Source organism: Lissotriton vulgaris, chromosome 4_1, assembly GCF_964263255.1.
Source record: "Lissotriton vulgaris chromosome 4_1, aLisVul1.2, whole genome shotgun sequence".
Lineage (NCBI taxonomy): Eukaryota > Metazoa > Chordata > Amphibia > Caudata > Salamandridae > Lissotriton > Lissotriton vulgaris.
The window spans coordinates 2,140,918,313-2,140,941,438 of NC_141691.1; the positions used below are offsets into that span (position 1 = coordinate 2,140,918,313).

The 23,126-nt window shown below is 47.4% G+C and overlaps 1 protein-coding gene across 1 annotated transcript in view; it reads right to left on the bottom strand.

The window, feature by feature from the left end:
* Positions 1-23,126, bottom strand: part of LOC147725251 (GTPase IMAP family member 9-like) — a 115,147-nt gene that overhangs the window by 89,387 nt on the left and 2,634 nt on the right. The window contains exon 2 of the mRNA XM_086966562.1: positions 359-481. The gene's annotated coding sequence lies outside the window, so the exon portion shown is untranslated. The remainder of the gene's footprint in view (positions 1-358; positions 482-23,126) is intronic.

Genomic DNA, 23,126 nt, shown 5'->3' on the forward strand with positions numbered 1-23,126 from the left:
TTTACTGAATTATAAGAATAAAAAACAGTACTCAACATCTTCAGTAATAATAAATGTAAGAGAAGGAAGGACAAACAACACACCAAAAGAATGCGTGAATCTGAAGTTGTATTAAGTGATAATTCAATATATTGTTTTACATTTTATGATGTCAAGATAACATTAGAAGGCTGCCACAGTTCATGAACATATGAGTTTTTCAAACGGTGCAAGTGATATTGTGAAAAAAATGCGAAGAACGTGATGATTGTGAACAAGATACATACAGTGCTCTATGGTTGGTTAAAAACTGGTCATTCAAAGAACATCCATTCCTAGGTACATAAACCTCTGCTTGGGAATCAAATTTCCATTTCACCTGGGGCAGAGAGAGTAGGGTCAGGATGATGACAGGCACGTCGATGTTTCGACCCAGAGGAGTGCGTGATTGATTAGTAGGCACAGCGGGTCTTCCTCAGGACAGAGCGAACCAAGGGCCAGCCTGATTTGAAGAAAGAAAGAAAGAAAGAAAAGTCTTCAGGGTATGGTCCACCGTAGGTTGGATTCAAAGACATGATTGGAGTGAGGTCCTTGTGGAACTGTGCTGCCTCATTGATGTGATTCATCACTATCAAGGACCTCACTCCAATCATTTCTTTGACGGTAAGTAGTGATACAGGACTTCAGTTGTTCTTTCTCGATTGCAATCAGGCTGCAAATTGGATTACAAATGGGCTAGTGTTTGCACCCAAATTTATAATAGGCAAAACCTGGTGCCACCAGTGCGAGCAAATAGCAAATATGTGCTATTCACTCACATCAGAATGGGGAATAACACGTCTTAGTGGCATTTTAGTACTCAATTCGAAGTATCTTAATTGAAATTAGTGGTAAATAGTGCACCTGTTAATTTCTGTATTCTGCATTAATACAAATTAGAGAATAAATAAAACAAACAAAGCACTTACCTACGTGGGGGGATGGTAGAAACGTAACTGAACTAGGGTGACGAACCGTCCGTAAATTTCACGGACCGTCCGTCATTTTAGTATGATGGCCACAAGGCGTCCGGAATTTGGGGATCTCAAATTACGGCCGCCTTACAGACATACTAAAATCGAAATGGGAAATCTGAGTTAGGTATGCTGTTAAACATGCGAGAGGCCCCGTGAGTTTAAAAATTTTCAGTCGGTGCCTCTCGCTCTTATCTTTTAAACTGAAGAGGCTGCCTGCAGCGGGCCCTCCCGTACCTCCCTCTGCAGACGGTGGAGCGACCCATTGTCAGTCTGAGACTGCAGCTGATTAGCACTTTAGCATGACAATGGGCCCAATTGTAGTGACAGCATGTGGGGTGCCTTCTCCTGCAAGGGACTAGGGCAAAGCATTTTGCTTGTCTTGGCGCCACGCTGGAGAAAATAAAAATAAAATAACTAACACCGTTTTCACTGTACATTTAAAAGACAGACTTCAACATACAAATAAAAAATACTATTTATTAATCTGTATTGTTACAAGCACAAATCTTGATTGCAGAAAGGGCCCCATGTTGCTTTGCAAAGTTGCGCGCACACTGAAAAATGTGAACTGCACAATTGGCTCAACCTTATATAAGCTTATTTTGGCTTGTATTTATTTTGGTTGTCTATTTACTTACTTATATATTATTGTGCCACCTCCTCCGATATGTCTGTAAAACGTATGTTTTGTCCCAAATCATTGTCCTGAATTTTGACCTTCTGTCCTGAATTTTGACCCTTTGTCCTGAATTTTTACACTGACCGTCCTGAATTTGCACCATGCCAGTTGGTAATCCTAAACTCAATTTATGTTGCAATTAGAAGCAAAGGGCAACAGGCAATGAGAGCCTCAAACTGGAGAGGCAAGGCAGAAGGGTGACATGAGTGTCACAGGGACCCGTAAAAGACATAGACATGAAGTGGTAGAGATGTCTTGGCAAGAAACAAGCTAAGGCAATTACCACCAGCAGCAGGTAAAGAAGCATTGACAGCTCACGCAGTGATAGGTGCTGGTGATGGCACAACTAGAAAAAGTTATATAGGGGTTCTGCCCAAATAACCCTCCAAACCTGGGCTAGATACATCACAGGGATGAAAAAGTAGAAAAAGGGGGGGGATGTGGAGGGATAAATTTAAAAAAAAAAAATTCTCACGAGATATATTTAATTATCTTGTGGTGTACAATTATTAGTCCAGCGTATCATTTCACAAATTTCCAAACACAAATATACACATCACAGGACAAGGTGGCACACGAAATAATAAGGGATAAACTATACATATTTATCTATATACATCATACTAGTGCATTATATACATTACATATAAACAATACATATAAACAAACCTAGTGTACCCTACAGAGGAGAAAAATATTATTAAATCAACTATATTCACAAAACCTTCAAGTGATATAAAGCTGCAAAGGAAGTCCTCTCAGCGCCTAAGTTATAAATTCTTTATACACAATAATATAAAAGGGAGAGAAAAGGCGCCAGAGATGAAACACAAGAATCAATGTAAGCGGACTCCTTAGAATGGTGTTGACGCAGTCGCGGTCGCGTTTCTGCCATATATTTCTTTAGGCTTCATCAGGACACAGGTACTGGAAACTTAAGGGACCTGCCCACATTACAGGGGATCCTAGATGGACGCGGCAACCTTCTAGATGGTTGTACACATCCACAACAAATGAATGGGAACGTCCACTCGAATGTCCACTATAACGTCAGCCAAATTACACCGGGTCTGCGTGTATTGCGTTCAGCTCCTTAACTCAGCCTCAAAGAACGGAACCACGGCACGTCCAAGCAACCAAACACTCGGACCTGCACCCATCCGCGAAGTCGACAGTGATGGCACAACTAGCGGAAGAATCTGTGACTGTTCCCCGAAGACAGGAAGAGCATTGAGCAAACAAACCTAACCATGTTACAAGCAGGAAAGGAAGTGGATGACTTCCTGCCAAGTGCTGAATCCAACAAATCCTGATTGGTTGGAGCAGACTCACCCTTTGCTCATTTCAGGCCGGGGGCCTGTGCCAGCAATCCCCCAGCTGTTTCACAGCGCAGGGTTGCAGCCTCCCAAGTGCGCATATCAAATTTTCTGGCAGTAGACAGACAGACAAATCTGATGTGCACTGACCACCCACCTGCAGATGTCATCCTGCAATATGCTGGAACCTGCCCCTCCCCCACAGCACACTTGCACTAGCGCAGCTGGCGGCACACAGACAGGTGAATAAATAAAATGGTAAATGACCTTAATGTATCTGTGTTTACCAGCTGCTCTCAAAGCAGGTGGGGCGAAGCTCCTCCACTAATTAGGTGGCGCCGCCTCTGGAGTAGAGTGGAATTTCCTACTATGGATTGGTGTAGATTGGAGTGGCATAGAGTGTAGTTTGTTGCAGTGTAGTAGCATGAAGAGGAATAGCACAGTGAATTCTCAAGGATGGACACTGGTGCAGGCCAAATGCCCAAAGTCGATCGAATCTTATGCAGCTCTGTTTGATATATGGAGAGCTTGTTGGGTGTTGTTGGGCTGCTTTATATCCAGATCAATTGGAAGTAGTCACAATATTCAGTTAACGTAACGAGACGCTGCAAGGTCGTCCAGCACTACTCACGGGAATCTCTCTCGGGCTGTGATTGAAGAAATCTCACCAGGTGGTGCGATTTCTTCAATCACAGCATTCGGCCTGCACCAGTGTCCATCCTTGAGAATTAGCTCACCTCAGTTGATATACTAAAGGGGTTTTAACCTTATGAAAAGCTTAGTCCTGATGATGGTCTGACAGATGAAAACATACAAGACCGAAACGTCGACCTATCACATCAACTCCTCAACATTGTTTGTTGTAAAGGACACCATGAGACATTTATGATTTTGGTTTTCTTTGTTACCATTGGAGCTGATGTATTGTTATGAATTGACCTGTTGACATGGATGCCTTTCATAACTTTTATGTTAAGAGCTTTGTCCTATGTCTATCCCCATGAATTTCGTTATTTGATTAATCTTTTACATAAATAACTTTGAATATTATTCTTTTTTGCTGTGTATTTCTTCTCTGTACTGTATTTGTTTACTTTTCAACTTGAATTTTGGAAATAATTGTGTAGTAATCCTATGGATGCACTGGGTTCAATCTATTGAAGAACCGCTTAGTACAAAACAATTGAAGTGAAGTAACTTTGTGAACTAAATCCCTTGTAGCCATCCTTTACTTTAATTATACATTGCCCAAGCCTACAAGGGTATATTAGGTTTCCCACCTTTCTAACACAATTTCTAACTATAACGTACCTGAAGCCTATGGTTTTCTCAGTGAATATATATATATATATATATATATCAACTACAAACTACTCGCTGCGCGAGAATACAGTGGGCACTCCAGACGGGGGTAGGAAATGTTCTTTTTATTTAAATATGCAACGTGTCAGCTCCCTGACGCGTTTTTCATGATTTCTGTCCTCCATGCCCTATGACTTTCCACTTCTGCTCCTTTTTCTCTATGGGCTATATTTTTCCTGTTCCATTTTGATCTTTTACCTCTCTAACATTTTTCTCCTCTGATTCCATCACCAGTTTATTTTCCCCTTTTCTCTTGTGCCACTGTTTCTTTCCCTTTCTCTAGCTCCCCTCTTGTTCCCATTTCTCTTTTGTTTTGGTTTTCTTTCTTCTCTTTTCCCTAGTCTCAACTCAGCTCTATTTTCTTTATCCATCGTTCTTTTACCTACCTGTCTTTCTCTTGTCTTCATATACCCCTCTACCCTCCTGTTTCTGTTCCTTACACCTTATAATCCTGTTTATCGTTTCTCTTTCTTTTCTTCCCGTTGATAGCTTTCTCCATCTGTGTCTATCTATCCTTCTTTTCAATAATCCCAACACTTGCCCACTTCTTCTTTTTATTTGTGCCCTGCAGTGCTCATCTGTTGCCCTGCCTTAACTACCTTTCCTCTCCCAAGAAAGTAGTGGCATTTACATACATTTACAAACATTACAGGACAAGAACCATCAGACAAGCAGTGAAGTGTAGGTGTTATGCAAGGTGTAGTGGACTGCATGCATTGGGGGTTGCTGCCGCATTGTTTGCTTCCAGAGAAACCAACAGTGAAAACCGGCCCACCAGACTCTAAAGCAGGCCCCCGAAAAGTCGAATAGATGGTCCACACCCTGACCTGAAATACCAGCTCTTCTGGCACTGCCTGATTTCCAAAGACTGTCCTGCTACTGCCCTGGGCAGTGGTAATGAGAGAGAGGGTACTGAGCCTCATGCATGGCATTTTTATTTCCAATTCAGTTGGTGAAGTACTGCCAACTCACCTCTTCCCCGAGTGTTTTTGGAATTCCACAACAAGAGCCTGACACACCGAAGGCTTCGTGGATGCACAGTTCTCCAGCCCTTAATTGTAAATCTTCGGTATAGGTTTCCTTGGCTTTACAAACAGTCCCCCTCTTAAGGTGCAGAGAGGTACACAAACAGCGATAGGACACCGGCAGATAGAGCAGCTGTACTTGCAACTTAATTTGCGTGCTTCTTGCACTCCACTCACATAATTTTGTGCACATCGCAGGCAGGCACGTAGCTGGTCCGGAATGTTAAAGAAAGGAATAGTTGGACAAAGATCAGCAGCGGATGCATAGGCCAGGCCGAAGCCCCCCAATCCAAGAGGGGGGCACCTAGCTCTCTCCCTCACCTGCAGCTTGCCTTGGGTACAGGGCATTTAAAGCACTGATAGTGTGTCACACCAACCGCCACTGCAGGCACCAGCGCACACAGGCCTAGAGAAAAAGAGACAAACTGGTGCTTCAAGAGCAGCCCACACCCACAAAGGTGTGCACCAGCGCTGGTAACTTGGAGAGAGTTTAGGGGATCCCACCCTTCTTTATCCTACTCAACAGCCTGCTTCCCCGGCAGGTGCGTGGCTTCGCAGCTAGGCTTGTGAACCACCACACTCGGCCCCCATCAACCAGGAGATGGCAGCTGCCCACGCCAAGAAAGCTAGATTGTTCACCACCGAACTTCGAGAGTCTAGACACACTTGCTGTCACCTCAAAAAGGCCTCGAGGAACACCCAATCCACAGAAGCCCACAACTTCAGAGCCGCCTCCAACGCCCACCACCAACACATCAGAAAAACAAGGAAAAAAGAGATTGAAGACAGAATCTCCACTCATGCACAGAACAACAAAGAACTCTTCAAAATCATCAAGGAGTTCGCCCAACTCACCAGTGAGTTCACCGACATCACACCCTCACAAGACCTCTGCGACAAACTCAGCACTTTTTACCACCACAAAATCAAGAGCATCTACGACAACTTCGACAAAGACAACCAACACACTGAACCATCACCAACCACCTCCGACACCCTGAAGCCAGCGATCAACAACTGGACAGCCCTTACCACCGAAGACACACTGAAGACGATGAAGTCAATCCACTCCTGGGCCCCCAAGGACCCCTGCCCCCACCACATTTTCAACAGAGCCGCCGTCACCATCCCACCCATGCTCTGCCACACCATCAACCACCCTCTGGCAACCGTCTCATTCTCTTATGACTGGAAACACGCTGAGATCAACCCCCTCCTAAAAAAAACCTCGGTGGACACCATCGACCTTAAAAATTACAGACCCATCTCCCTGCTCCCGTTCCCAGGGAAAGTCATTGAGAAAGCCATCAACAGCCAACTCGCCACATTCATCGAAGAGCACAACATCCTTAACTCCTCCCAATCCGACTTCGGAAAAAACCACAGTAAGGAAACCGCCCTCCTTGCTGCAACAGACAACATCCATACGTTACTGGACAAAGGGGAAACAGCAGCCCTCATCTTCCTCGAGCTCACAGCGGCGTTCGACACAGTGCCCCCTTATACGCAGACTCCATGACGCAGGAATCCAGGACAAGGCCCTCAACTGGATCCGCTCCTTCCTCTCCGGCAGAATGCAGCGGGTCAGACTCCCCCCTTTCCTCTCAGACCATACACCTACCACCTGCGGCCCTACGCTCTTCAACGTGTACATGGCTCCGCTCGTCCTCATCATCAGAACCTATGGACTCAACATTGTGTCATACGCAGACGACACCCAACTCATCCTCTCCCTATCCAACAAACCCAACTCCTCCAGGCATAAGTTTCAGGAAGGCATGGAAGCCATTGCCAAATGGATGAAAAACAACTGCCTACAACTAAACACCAACAAAACGGAAGTCCTCATCATGGGCCAAAACCCAGATGCTTGGAATGACACCTGGTGGCCCCCCACCCTCGGAAGCCCACCCACCCCCACGGACCACGCACGCAACCTGGGAATCATCCTGGACTCAGAGCTCAAAATGGACCGCCAGATCAACTCCGTCTCGTCCTCCTGCTTCCACACCCTCTGCCTCCTACGTAAGACCTGTCGGAGGGTAGGGTCTGCTTCCTATGGTCACCCCCACTTTTTGTTGTGATTCTCAGTTTTTCGACTTTAGTGTGGCTGTGGACCTGCTAATAAGGACCCCAGCCCAGTTGTGGTCACCCTTGTGAGCCCCTGTATAGAGTACCATAGGTACCCAGGGCATATGTGAACCTTAGGCCTACCAGGGGCTGCAGCATGTATTGTGCCACCTCTGGTTTACCTTCCAAACTGACACGACAGGTCTGTTTACACAGCCTGAGTAAGGTGGTGTAAACAACCCTTACTTAGATATAGTATACCTATATCTATATACACATATAGACACATATACACCTATAAGTCACTCCTACGGCAGGCCTTATCAATCCTGGAGGCAGAGTGCTTGGTGTTATGTGAGAGGGTGCCCTAGCATGAGCTGAGCCCCTCTGCAGCTTTTAGAACCATCTCCTTATAGCTGTTCTATGATATAGCCATACCATATACTCTTAAGTGCATTATAATCCTCACGGTTAATACTAACTTTGGTTTGGCTTTATCAAAACATGTCATGTAAGGTGACAAACACTTTGGAATACTACCCCCCCCCCCGCCAGTCTTGGCAGCGGGGGTAGCATTCCACCCTTCTAGAGGGAGAAGATATGTAGTTACTACTTTACCCGGTTACAGTTAAACAGAGCCTCAGCATCCGAAAATGGATGCTGCTTCCACAGACACGAGTCTGACCTCCTGTTGCTGGATGAAACTCCGTCAGGGGAGGCCTGGACAATAGGTTTCCTGTCCAGGGAGGTGACAGCACCTCGCCAGACAGGCTTTAGTGTATTGGGACAGGGAGGGCTGCATTCAGTGAATGCTTTCCAGACACTTCCTGGGGCACACAAGGTCCTGCATGCATTTCCCAGTTCAAACCAGTTGCTGGGACACTCTGCCCCAGCTCTGGCACGAAACTGGACAAAGGGAAATGGGTATAACCACCCCCTTCCCAGGTCCACCCATAGGGAACCTTAAGGGTAGTCCAGCCCTTAAACTTAGTATAAGTATAGGAGCCCAGTCTCTAGGACTTTAGATTACCCTGGACGAAACATGTAAACATAAATCCTGGACCTGCGACATTCCGTTTCGACTGGAAGACAATTCCCTTGTGGTCAAGGAGTGACCTCCCTGTTCAAACAGGCACCAACAGCAACTTTGCCAGTCTGCATTTTTGAGGCTCTCGCCGGATCCTGAAGAAACTGTGACACAGGACACGGACTTCCAGACATCTCTCACCCGACCTTCGCTCACAGCAAAGCTGAGACCCGTGGTGGACACGAGAGACGTGGGAACAGAACTCTTGGATATCCTGCATTTTGCATGCTGCACTCACTTCACGAGGTAACTCAAAGTCGTGCAGTGGGGTGCTTGAAGCCCCAGACCCGAGCATCATATGCACCGAAGCTCAAAGGCCCCCACTCCACGAGTGACCCATGGGACCCGCTTTTGCCTTTCAGCTTCACGCGTCTTTGCAGTTCCTAGTCCGTTGGCTCGTAAGCCCCCCGAAGACTTTACTTTACATCTAACTTGCTTTCCTAGTTCCTCAGGCCTTGCTGGTCTGCACCGAAGCCAATCTCGACATCCTGCGTGGGTTGCGTTTGCCAAGGCTTGTTGGGTCCAGTCCGGATACCGACACTGCAGTAAACTGGATCCTTAGTGGGACAGCTCGAATCCAGCTCCTGGTCATCGTCGACGCCTCCTGGTCCTCGAGGCTGAAGAGACAAGCTTTACATCTTCACCTGAAATCACCCGACATCTGGTGGCATCTTTCTATCCACATACTACTGAGTAACTGGAGGTCTATTCATAAAGTGTGCAATGCATGTCTGACCACTAATCTAATAACTGTGCAAGGTACTTCTTCAGGTAAAAAAGTATCCATCAGTCAACTCTTGGTTCCGCCCTTGTCCTCATTTGGGACTCCTTTCACCAAGGAGAAACCTCTTGCATCAGTTTTGAATGTACTGTATGCACAAGGGCAACCTAATGTAACTCTGTGGGTAGAGGATGTAACTATTTAGAGGCGACTGGAAAGCAGTGCGAAAAAGTGAATGAAAAAGGTGAAAAAATGTGACGGGATTTAAAAATTGGATAAATGGAGAGCTAAATAACTTTATTAGGTGTCTCTCCTATTTCCAAATCTAAAAGCCAGTGCGGGATCATAGCAGTTTTAGCAAATATCTGCTATATTGATGTAAATGGCCAACATGTTTCAGCAGTGAGTGGACCTCCGTAAGTGTCCGCTGCTTTCTTCAGGACTGTATCATCGCTACTGCAAGGTAATCAACATACTACATGTATTCAAATGAACCAAAAAAAAATGTCACCTGGACCTGGATGTGTATAGTCTTTGAGGGAATGTAACTGTGGATGGTCTCTAAATATTTCCCTTGGACCCTCCTTATATCGGTTGTTTTATTTTTTTGGGCATCTTTCTATCGCCGCCCTGGTCACTGGCAAGTGACCCAGACTCTGTCCCTTCTGCTTTCAGGTTCTTCAGATCTTCGATTCACTCTTGGATCCACCCGGACACTTTTCCGCTGGTCGCTTGCAGCATTCTTTGCAGCTCTGCATTGAAAACAACGACGAAGCCCGACACAAATAGACACCTATGCACCCGGCCTCCCTGGGTGAGGTAACACAAGTACTCCGGCGCTCCCGTGGGTCTTGACTCTCGAAGTGTCCTATTTTAAAAGGGTTCCACCGTAGTCCACCTGGAAGTGCCCTTAAATTGTATATTTGTAACTTCTACATTTCCCATAGAAAGTCAGAGGTAACCCGCGGCTGTGTTTAGACACTGCACGCGTCTCCTGTGGGCCTCCTACTTCCTAACCTTTGGATTTATAGAGTAGCCCCAGCGATTCCACAGGCCCCAGGCCTGCTTTCTAATTCTCTCATGGTTCTTATACCACTATTTTAGTATATGGTTTGTGTTAGGCCCCTAGGGCATAACGTATACTGTGCAACTTATTGTATATTAACTAAGTGACTTGTATTGTATTTTTACCTCTGACCTCATAAAGAGTGCAGAGGTGTCGTAAATTAGCAGATATCAGGTTAGCATTCGCTGAAGCTACGCACGATTTCAATGTTATGTTGACCAGGTTTCATAAGCCATTTTACATTCCCAGCCTCCATTTTGAGTATCTGCACTACCTCGTTGTCACCATGCTCTTTGTCCTGCCTCTTCACCAGTTGACCACATGGTCTGCCCAACAACAGGCTATATTTAGCCTGTTGGTCAAGATCCGTGCATGCGCCATCAAACCACATCTGTTATTAATCGATCATCATTGAAAGATGTTTTTCCAAACTGGTCAAGTTGTAAAACCTCCTCCCACATGTTGGATTTGTTCCAGAAATGTCCTCATATGTACATAAACTCGTCTTACGTGTCTGCCGCCTACTTTCCAAACTCGTGTGAGAGTATAAAAGAACCACGTGCTTTCTGTTCGGTGTGATACTTCTTGCATTACCGAAGGGTGCTGTTCGAATGTACCACCACCCCATGGGGTCCTAATAAACACCTCTTTTGTATTCCAGTTTCCGTGCCAACTTCTGTTCTATGTTAAAGAGTTACTTGCGGCATATGCATACTCACTGAAATTAGATACCACAGAGGGGTTGTGTTTAGAATAAATACATATATATTTGATATATTCTTTGTGTTGTGTCCTTTCATTTGGTACTCAAGGGATTATAATTGGTAAAAACAACTTGCTTAATACGCTCTCTGAAGTCGTAGCCTGATGACTGCTGGTCCATGCTACCACTAGGATAGCTTGTCTATAAGGTTGACTTTACAACCATCACCAATAAGGATCAATTAGACTGGTGCAAGGTGCCCACTAGAACTAGTTGACATCATATGCCAGGCTAACTTCTCACAAGACCTTCAAATGGATCCCCCTCGAAGACAGAAAGACTGTCACTCACGCCATGGTCGCCAGCAGGCTCGACTACGGAATGCACTCTATGCCGGAATAAACAAAAACCTCACCCGCAAGCTACAGAACATCCAAACCACTGCCGCAAGACTGGTGCTCATCCTGCCAAGACACTGCCACATCTCCCAGCACCTGCGTCACCTTCAAGATGCTAACCCAAGCTCACAAGGCCCTTCATGACACCGGACTAGCATACCTGAACAGCCGACTCAAATTCCACGCTCCCCAAAGGACCCTACGATCAGCCCAGCTCTCCTAAGCCGTGGTCCCCTGCACCAGAAAGACCAGATCGGGAGGCCGTTCCTTCTCCTTCCACGCGGCCAGTGCCTGGAACGACCTTCCGCTCCACCTCAGACAGATAACATTGCTCCCCATCTTCGTAAGAAACCTCAAAACCTGGCTCTTCGACAGACCCCCTCTTTAATGGACTGGAACCTGCGAACTCCCCCCACACCCCAGGCGCCTGAGACCCTTACGGGTGAGTAGTCACGCTTAACAAACACCTGATTTGATTTAAAACACCTTCCTGGGCATATGACTTGTGATAGAAGCAACCACGTCCGGTCTGTCAAGGGAGTGGGGGTGGTCTTAAGGGTGCAGTACCTACTGGATGTTTTGTTCAGTACTCCCTAAACTCTTTACAGCAGCTGCTCCCTCTCAGACACCTCTGTGTGTCTGATGCATGCAAAAAAGATGAGGGGGCGCTCACCTGCCCGGATGCGGTGCACCAACTGGCCTCCTGGTCTTGTCTGTGGTATCAGGTGCGCAACGCCCATTGAGCCCAAAGGGCTTCAACTCCCCACCCCTGGGAACACCCCCTAATTTTGTGTGTCAGCCCGAGCTGAGACAACTTCCGGGGCGCACACAGCCACACCTGAGTACTTCACAGGTCTTTAAAAGACCATGTACTTGTTAGTTCTGGTTTTGTTGTTCTTTAACCCCTTCTTAGAGGCCCTGCATCTTCACTCTGCCGATTGCTGGAAGAATCAGATCCCACCCCCCTGAAATTTTTATTTTCCCCATTCCTCCCCCTGAAATGTCACTCTAGTTGCGCCTCTGGCAAGTAATTATCACCTGCTTTGAGCATCTTGAGAGGAGGCGACTGATCCACGACCATCTCTTCAAAATGAGCAACTTCCTTCAAAAAACGTTTTTTTAAGGATGCGATGCCAGAAGCCGGTCTCATGTTTTCGTTGTCGGTGTAACCTCTGCTATTTTTTTTAATATTCGACTCTGCGATTCCGATACTGAACCTTTCTCTGGCTTTCAAGCTGTTCGAGCGCTAGGTGATCCTCGTGGGGAGAGCGCCTTTTCATCCGAAAGGCAAAGCCTGCAAACAGCACGTACAGAACGAGCCCCGAAATGACAGTTTCAGGTATTAGTGAACGCACAAATGGCCTGGATCTACCTGCATGGTTTCAAGCGTCAGCTGTATTTGTTTTTCCCTTTCTTCATTTTATTTCCATAAACCAGCTATTACAACGCAGCCTATTTGTAATTTGAATCACGGGACGAAAAGGGCACTCTTCCACTAGGAATGATTGCCGCTCCTTTTCTGGTAAAAAAAAAGCAGGAGGCAATATATAATAACCTAAACCTGTTTAGGTCTGGAATGCGCAAACGTTTGCTTAGAAGTGAAACGAAAAGTAAGCTCACTGGCGGAATTAGCGGAATTTGGGTAATTTTGCGTTCCAGGGAGAAAGTTGAATTGTCAAAAATTCAGCGATTTGCAGCTTCGTGGAATTTTTTGCTTGTTCGTGCTTTCAAAATGTGTGTTCGCAAGATATTTCTCCCCGAGCACGCAAACAGCGTTCGCAAAGAGGAAAAAAGCACCGTGAATGGGCGGAACAAGCAATTCCACGTGTTCGCTGAACTTTTGCGTGCTCGCAGAGATTTTTTACCGTTTCGTGGAGCTTTGCGTAGCACGACTAAGCAAATTCCGCCCACCCCTACACACATAAGCACATATATACAACCAAATCTGATGGGCTGCGCAGATAGAAACCGAGGGTCCCAGAGAGGCCTTGAGTGGCTGGCCAGCTGTAGCTTTAGTCCTGTCTCCAACCCCCATTGCTGTGAGACAAAATGTCTGATCTGAGCGCGTTATTAAAGTCTGTGCCATCGTGCCCTGGCAGGGTCAAAATGGCCTTTCATTCATCCGAGGTCAGTAAAAAGAGGGCTGGTTCCCCTTTTTAGGTCTCGCGACCTATCAATGCGCGCAAGGGCATTGAGCGGAGCGAGAATTCAAGTGCTCAACATCCTCGTGAAACCAAGGGTTTCATTCGTGCGGTTTTCTTTGAGTTCACGTGAATCACGTGACCAAACAAGCACGCGCATCAGCCTCCCTCCCTCCTAATTGCATTTTTTAACGGCCGCACAGCACATCAAAGGGCTTCGCCCAGCGTGCGCTCTGCGGCTTCGCCTCCCCTAATTAATCATGGCTGGCCGGCCGTACTTTCAGTTTCCCGGACGCTCATCTTCTCGCTTGTTTTTTTATTTTCATTCCCGTTCGCCAATGCTTGTTCTCATAGGGAAACTTTGTTCTCGAATCTCCCAAAAAACACACACACAACACATACTAGTTTGAATCCATTCTAAACAGGCAAAAGCTATCTTCATAGTTAAACAGCAACCGAGTGGTTCACATGTCATTGTTTTTGAGCATTTTCCTTTGATATTATGTACAGATCCACAAAATTGCAAGCTCGTTTTTTTTACCTTTGATAAGTGAAAACGGAAAAACCTATCTGACAAGGCAATAGCATTGTTTTCTGTAGGATCCCATGTGCAACAGTGAAATAAATATTTCTAAACACTGAGTGACGGCACTCACTTCTCTGCCTTCGCTTACAATGGGCTGCGTGGATTCTTTGCACCCTTGGGCGTGCTTTTCAAAGGTAGCACCTACTGAAGGACGAAGCTTGACGGACAAACCCTAGGTTCATTTCGGTTCCACTACAATACCTGTCCTATACATGTTGACGTGGAAACTGTTGTATTTGCTTAGCAGCCCACGGTGGGCACTGCTACCTTAGATCCCGGGTGTTATTTTTTTAAGTGATATCGCATGCCGGAACACTACAATATCAACGAGATTCCGCAATATGAAGGCCATCACCACACAAAGAAGTCAGTGACCAGTATTTCCAATATTTTAAAAGGTAAAGTAAAATAAAAATGGGTAAATTAATAAAGAAAATTCTGTAAGACAGACGACCGACCATTGCGTGTTATAAATGGGTATATTTAGAAGATTCTATTCAAGGCACAAGTTTGCTGCCTTCTTCCCGCGGGTTATAGCAGCCCGACTTCCCACTTCAGCCTCAGTCTGAAAAGCGGCTTGAAGCATTCATTTACTTCTGCCTTGGCTTGTCTCTGTGAATGCACAGCAGTGAAACGTATACCTTGCATTACTACTGCTTTTTGCTCTTCAAAGCCCCATTTCTGCTCTCGGCTCTGAGAGCCGGCCCTCGCTGGATGGCTTTTCAACACAGCCCATTTTACCCAAGGGTGAGCAGCACGTCTTCTCAGTATGTAGGCTTTCTGCCTTTCACATTGCTTTTGGATACAGTAAAGGTTAAGTTGTTTATTATTACCTCTTCATGCACGCATCTAGCATTTTATAAGCGCTGTTAAACGTATATGGGGACTGAGTCACACTAAAATAAACCAGTTAGCCCGGGATCACACAGTATTGTGGTGTGGAGGCGTCAGGTTTACAACTATAACTCCTGGAAGGAGAGTCCGCAATTTAACCACAGAGACGCATCTCTTGAAGCAATCTCTCCCTCCATTATCTCATTCTCTCTATGCTTCTCTTGCTGATCCAGTCTTTCTCATTGGTAATTTAAAATGTACAACGTATGGTTACAGTAAATGTACATTTTCCCTTTTATTTTTTACTATGTATTCCTTGATTAAAGCGCACTAATTTCTTTCAGAGCTGTGTAGCTCTATTTAAGAAACTGTAAATAAAGAAATTAGATGTGTTTTTCTGGTGCTGGATAATTCTGCAGAAAAAAGATATCACTAACCAATTTCAGCACCTGTGGGTCAACCACCACCTTTCTATGCTCACTATTATTAGCAACATTTCTATCTATCTATGAAACCCACTAAATACCAATTTGCGCCACACAATGTGCCTCCCCTCTGCAGGACGTAATGTCACACAATCCCATGCCCACTGCACTCCAAACAAGCATTAAAAATGCAACCATACTCCATTCTCGCCATACTCCATTCTCACTATACTCCATTCTCGCCATCCTCCATTCTCGCCATCCTCCATTCTCACCACTCGCCATACTCCATTCTCACCATACTCCATTCTCACCATACTCCATTCTCGCCATACTCCATTCTCACCACTCGCCATACTCCATTCTCACCATACTCCATTCTCGCCATACTCCATTCTCACCATACTCCATTCTCGCCATACTCCATTCTCGCCATACTCAATTCTCGCCATACTCCATTCTCGCCATACTCCATTCTCGCCATACTCCATTCTCGCCATACTCCATTCTCACCATACTCCATTCTCAGTATACTCCATTCTCACCATACTCCATTCTCACCATACTCCATTCTCACCATACTCCATTTTTGCCATACTCCATTCTCGCCATACTCCATTCTCACCATACTCCATTCTCACCATACTCCATTCTCACCATACTCCATTCTCGCCATACTCCATTCTCGCCATACTCCATTCTCACCATACTCCATTCTCGCCATACTCCATTCTCGCCATACTCCATTCTCTCCATTCTCGCCATACTCCATTCTCACCATACTCCATTCTCACCATACTCCATTCTCGCCATACTCCATTCTCGCCATACTCCATTCTCGCCATACTCCATTCTCGCCATACTCCATTCTCACCATACTCCATTCTCACCATACTCCATTCTCACCACTCGCCATACTCCATTCTCACCATACTCCATTCTCACCATACTCCATTCTCACCATTCCCCATACTCCATTCTCGCCATACTCCATTCTCGCCATACTCCATTCTCGCCATACTCCATTCTCACCATACTCCATTCTCGCCATATTCCATTCTCGCCATACTCCATTCTCACCATACTCCATTCTGGCCATACTCCATTCTCACCATACTCCATTCTCGCCATACTCCATTCTCGCCATACTCCATTCTCGCCATACTCCATTCTCACCATACTCCATTCTCGCCATACTCCATTCTCGCCATAATCCATTCTCACCATACTCCATTCTGGCCATACTCCATTCTCACCATACTCCATTCTCACCATACTCCATTCTCACCATACTCCATTCTCGCCATACTCCATTCTCACCATACTCCATTCTCACCATACTCCATTCTCGCCATACTCCATTCTCGCCATACTCCATTCTCGCCATACTCCATTCTCACCATACTCCATTCTGGCCATACTCCATTCTCACCATACTCCATTCTCGCCATACTCCATTCTCGCCATACTCCATTCTCACCATAATCCATTCTCGCCATACTCCATTCTCGCTATACTCAATTCTCACCATACTCCATTCTGGCCATACTCCATTCTCACCATACTCCATTCTCGCCATACTCCATTCTCGCCATACTCCATTCTCGCCATACTCCATTCTCGCCATACTCCATTCTCGCCATAATCCATTCTCACCATACTCCATTCTGGCCATACTCCATTCTCACCATACTCCATTCTCACCATACTCCATTCTCACCATACTCCATTCTCGCCATACTCCATTCTCACCATACTCCATTCTCACCATACTCCATTCTCGCCATACTCCATTCTCGCCATACTCCATTCTCGCCATACTCCATTCTCACCATACTCCATTCTGGCCATACTCCATTCTCACCATACTCCATTCTCGCCATACTCCATTCTCGCCATACTCCATTCTCGCCATACTCCATTCTCGCCATACTCCATTCTCGCCATACTCCATTCTCGCCATACTTCATTCTCGCCATACTTCATTCTCGCCATACTCCATTCTCACCATAATCCATTCTCGCCATACTCCATTCTCGCCATACTCAATTCTCACCATACTCCATTCTGGCCATACTCCATTCTCACCATACTCCATTCTCGCCATACTCCATTCTCGCCATACTCCATTCTCGCCATACTCCATTCTCACCATACTCCATTCTCACCATACTCCATTCTCGCCATACCCCATTCTCGCCATACCCCATTCTCACCATACTCCATTCTCACCATACTCCATTCTCACCATACTCCATTCTTGCCATACTCCATTCTCACCATACTCCATTCTCGCCATACCCCATTCTCGCCATACTCCATTCTCACCATACTCCATTCTTGCCATACTCCATTCTCGCCATACCCCATTCTCACCATACTCCATTCTCACCATACTCCATTCTCACCATACTCCATTCTCGCCATACTCCATTCTCGCCATACTCCATTCTCGCCATACTCCATTCTCGCCATACTCCATTCTCACCATACTCCATTCTCACCATACTCCATTCTCGCCATACCCCATTCTCGCCATACCCCATTCTCACCATACTCCATTCTCACCATACTCCATTCTCACCATACTCCATTCTTGCCATACTCCATTCTCGCCATACTCCATTCTCGCCATACTCCATTCTCACCATACTCCATTCTGGCCATACTCCATTCTCGCCATACTCCATTCTCACCATACTCCATTCTCGCCATATTCCATTCTCGCCATACTCCATTCTCACCATACTCCATTCTGGCCATACTCCATTCTCACCATACTCCATTCTCGCCATACTCCATTCTCGCCATACTCCATTCTCGCCATACTCCATTCTCACCATACTCCATTCTTGCCATACTCCATTCTCGCCATAATCCATTCTCACCATACTCCATTCTGGCCATACTCCATTCTCACCATACTCCATTCTCACCATACTCCATTCTCACCATACTCCATTCTCACCATACTCCATTCTCACCATACTCCATTCTCACCATACTCCATTCTCGCCATACTCCATTCTCGCCATACTCCATTCTCACCATACTCCATTCTGGCCATACTCCATTCTCACCATACTCCATTCTCGCCATACTCCATTCTCGCCATACTCCATTCTCACCATAATCCATTCTCGCCATACTCCATTCTCGCCATACTCAATTCTCACCATACTCCATTCTGGCCATACTCCATTCTCACCATACTCCATTCTCGCCATACTCCATTCTCGCCATACTCCATTCTCACCATACTCCATTCTCGCCATACTCCATTCTCGCCATAATCCATTCTCACCATACTCCATTCTGGCCATACTCCATTCTCACCATACTCCATTCTCACCATACTCCATTCTCACCATACTCCATTCTCGCCATACTCCATTCTCACCATACTCCATTCTCACCATACTCCATTCTCGCCATACTCCATTCTCGCCATACTCCATTCTCGCCATACTCCATTCTCACCATACTCCATTCTGGCCATACTCCATTCTCACCATACTCCATTCTCGCCATACTCCATTCTCGCCATACTCCATTCTCGCCATACTCCATTCTCGCCATACTCCATTCTCGCCATACTCCATTCTCGCCATACTCCATTCTCGCCATACTCCATTCTCGCCATACTCCATTCTCGCCATACTCCATTCTCGCCATACTCAATTCTCACCATACTCCATTCTGGCCATACTCCATTCTCACCATACTCCATTCTCGCCATACTCCATTCTCGCCATACTCCATTCTCGCCATACTCCATTCTCGCCATACTCCATTCTCACCATACTCCATTCTCACCATACTCCATTCTCGCCATACCCCATTCTCGCCATACCCCATTCTCACCATACTCCATTCTCACCATACTCCATTCTCACCATACTCCATTCTTGCCATACTCCATTCTCGCCATACTCCATTCTCGCCATACTCCATTCTCGCCATACTCCAGCTCCTATAAATTCAGGCCAGGGTGAAATTCTGATCACACCACTGAAGTTAGCCAAATTCCCATTACTTGATTTGGTGTACTTTTTTAAGTAACGCAGCACCTCATGGATAGATTGAAACCCTTAGGATGGTATTACTGGACATATTTGTCCACAGGCTCCTTCACTTAAAAAATATCCCCTTAGATACTGTTAAGCAGAATGTTGCAATGTAGTCTGGGCCATTACTACAGTTTCTGTGTTAAATATTAAGAGACACCATTACACCACTCAGCAACACCACCACATCACTCAGGGATAGCTCCACACCACTCAGGGACACCACCACATCACTCAGGGACACCACTACATCATCACTCTGGGACACCACCACATCACTCAGGGACACCACTACATCATCACTCAGGGACACCACCACATCATCACTCAGGGACACCACCACATCACTCAGGGACACCACTACATCATCACTCAGGGGCACCACCACATCACTCAGGGATAGCTCCACACCACTCAGGGACACCACCACATCACTCAGGGACACCACTACATCATCACTCAGGGACACCACCACATCATCACTCAGGGGCACCACCACATCACTCAGGGATAGCTCCACACCACTCAGGGACACCACCACATCATCACTCAGGGACACCACCACATCACTCAGGGACACCACTACATCATCACTCAGGGACACCACCACATCATCACTCAGGGGCACCACCACATCACTCAGGGATAGCTCCACACCACTCAGGGACACCACCACATCACTCAGGGACACCACTACATCATCACTCAGGGACACCACCACATCATCACTCAGGGGCACCACCACATCACTCAGGGATAGCTCCACACCACTCAGGGACACCACCACATCACTCAGGGACACCACCACATCACTCTGGGACACCACCACATCACTCTGGGACACCACCACATCATCACTCAGGGACACCACCACATCATCACTCAGGGACACCACCACATCACTCAGGGACACCACCACATCACTCAGGGACACCACAACATCACTCAGGGACATCACCACACCACTCAGGGACACCACCACATCACTCAGGGACACCACTACATCACTCAGGGACACCACCACATCACTCAGGGACACCACCACATCACTCAGGGACACCATCACACCACTCAGGGACACCACCACATCACTCAGGAACACCACTACATCACTCAGGGACACCACCACATCATCACTCAGGGGCACCACCACATCATCACTCAGGGACACCACCACATCACTCAGGGACACCACCACATCACTCAGGGACACCACCACATCACTCAGGTACACCACCACATCACTCAGGGACACCACTACATCACTCAGGGACACCACCACATCACTCGGGGACATCACCACACCACTCAGGGACACCACCACATCACTCAGGGACACCACTACATCACTCAGGGACACCATCACACCACTCAGGGAAACCACCACATCACTCAGGAACACCACCACATCACTCAGGGACACCACCACATTACTCAGGGACACCACCACATCACTCAGGGACACCATCACACCACTCAGGGACACCACCACATCACTCAGGGACACCACTACATCACTCAGGGACACCACCACATCATCACTCAGGGACACCACCACATCATCACTCAGGGACACCACCACATCGCTCAGGGACACCACTACATCACTCGGGGACACCACCACATCACTCAGGGACACCGCCACATCACTCAGGGACACCGCCACACCACTCAGCAACACCACCACACCACTAAGGGACATCACCACACCACTCAGGGACACCATCACACCACTCAGGGACATCACCACACCACTCAGGGACACCACCACATCACTCAGGGACACCACCACATCACTCAGGGACATTACCACACCACTCAGGGACACCACCACATCACTCAGGGACACCACCACATCACTCAGGGACACCACCACATCACTCAGGGACACCACCACATTACTCAGGGACACCACCACATTACTCAGGAACACCACCACATCACTCAGGGTCACCACCACATCACTCAGGGACACCACCACATCACTCAGGGACACCACCACATCACTCAGGGACACCACCACATCATCACTCAGGGACACCACCACATCACTCAGGGACACAATCACACCACTCAGGGACACCACCACATAATCTCTCAGAGACACCAGCACACCACTTAGCAACACCACCACACCACTCAGGGACATCACCACACCACTCAGGGACACCACCACATCACTCAGGGACACCACCACATCACTCAGTGACACCACCACATCACTCAGGGACACCACCACATCACTCAGGGACACCACCACATCACTCAGGGACACCACTACTTCACTCAGGGACACCACCACATCACTCAGGGACACCATCACACCACTCAGCGACACCACCACATCATCACTCAGGGACACCACCACACCACTCAGCGACACCACCACACCACTCAGGGACATCACCACACCACTCAGGGACACCACCACATCACTCAGGGACACCACCACATCACTCAGGGACACCACCACATCACTCAGGGACACCACTACATCACTCAGGTACACCACCACATCATCACTCAAGGACACCACCACATCACTCAGGGACACCACCACATCACTCAGGGACACCACCACAGCACTCAGGGACACCACTACATCACTCAGGGACACCACCACATCACTCAGCAACACCACCACACCACTCAGGGACATCACCACACAACTCAGGGACACCACCACACCACTCAGGGACATCACCACACAACTCAGGGACACCACCACGCCATTCAGGGACATCACCACACCACTCAGGGACACCACCACATCGCTCAGGGACATCACCACACCACTCAGGGACACCACCACATCACTCAGGGACACCACCACATCACTCAGGGACACCACCACATCACTCAGGGACACCACCACATCACTCAGGGACACCACCAAATCACTCAGGGACACCACTACATCACTCAGGGACACCACCACATCATCACTCAGGGACACCACCACATCACTCAGGGACACCACCACATCACTCAGGGACACCACTACATCACTCAGGGACACCACCACATCACTCAGGGACACCACCACACCACTCAGCATCACCAGCACACCACTCAGGGACATCACCACACCACTCAGGGACCCACCACATAACTCAGGGACACCACCAAATCACTCAGGGACACCACTACATCACTCAGGGACACCACCACATCATCACTCAGGGACACCACCACATCACTCAGGGACACTACCGCATCACTCAGGGACACCACCACATCACTCAGGGACACCACCACATCACTCAGGGACACCACCACATTACTCAGGGACACCACCACATCACTCAGGGACACCACCACATCACTCAGGGACACCACTACATCACTCAGGGACACCACCACATCATCACTCAGGGACACCACCACATCACTCAGGGACACCACCACATCACTCAGGAACACCACTACATCACTCAGGGACACCACCACATCACTCAGGGACACCACCACACCACTCAGCATCACCACCACACCACTCAGGGACATCACCACACCACTCAGGGACACCACCACATCATTCAGGGACACCACCACATCACTCAGGGAAACCACCACATCACTCAGGGACACCACCACATCACTCAGGGACACCACCACACTACTCAGGGACATCACCACACCACTCAGGGA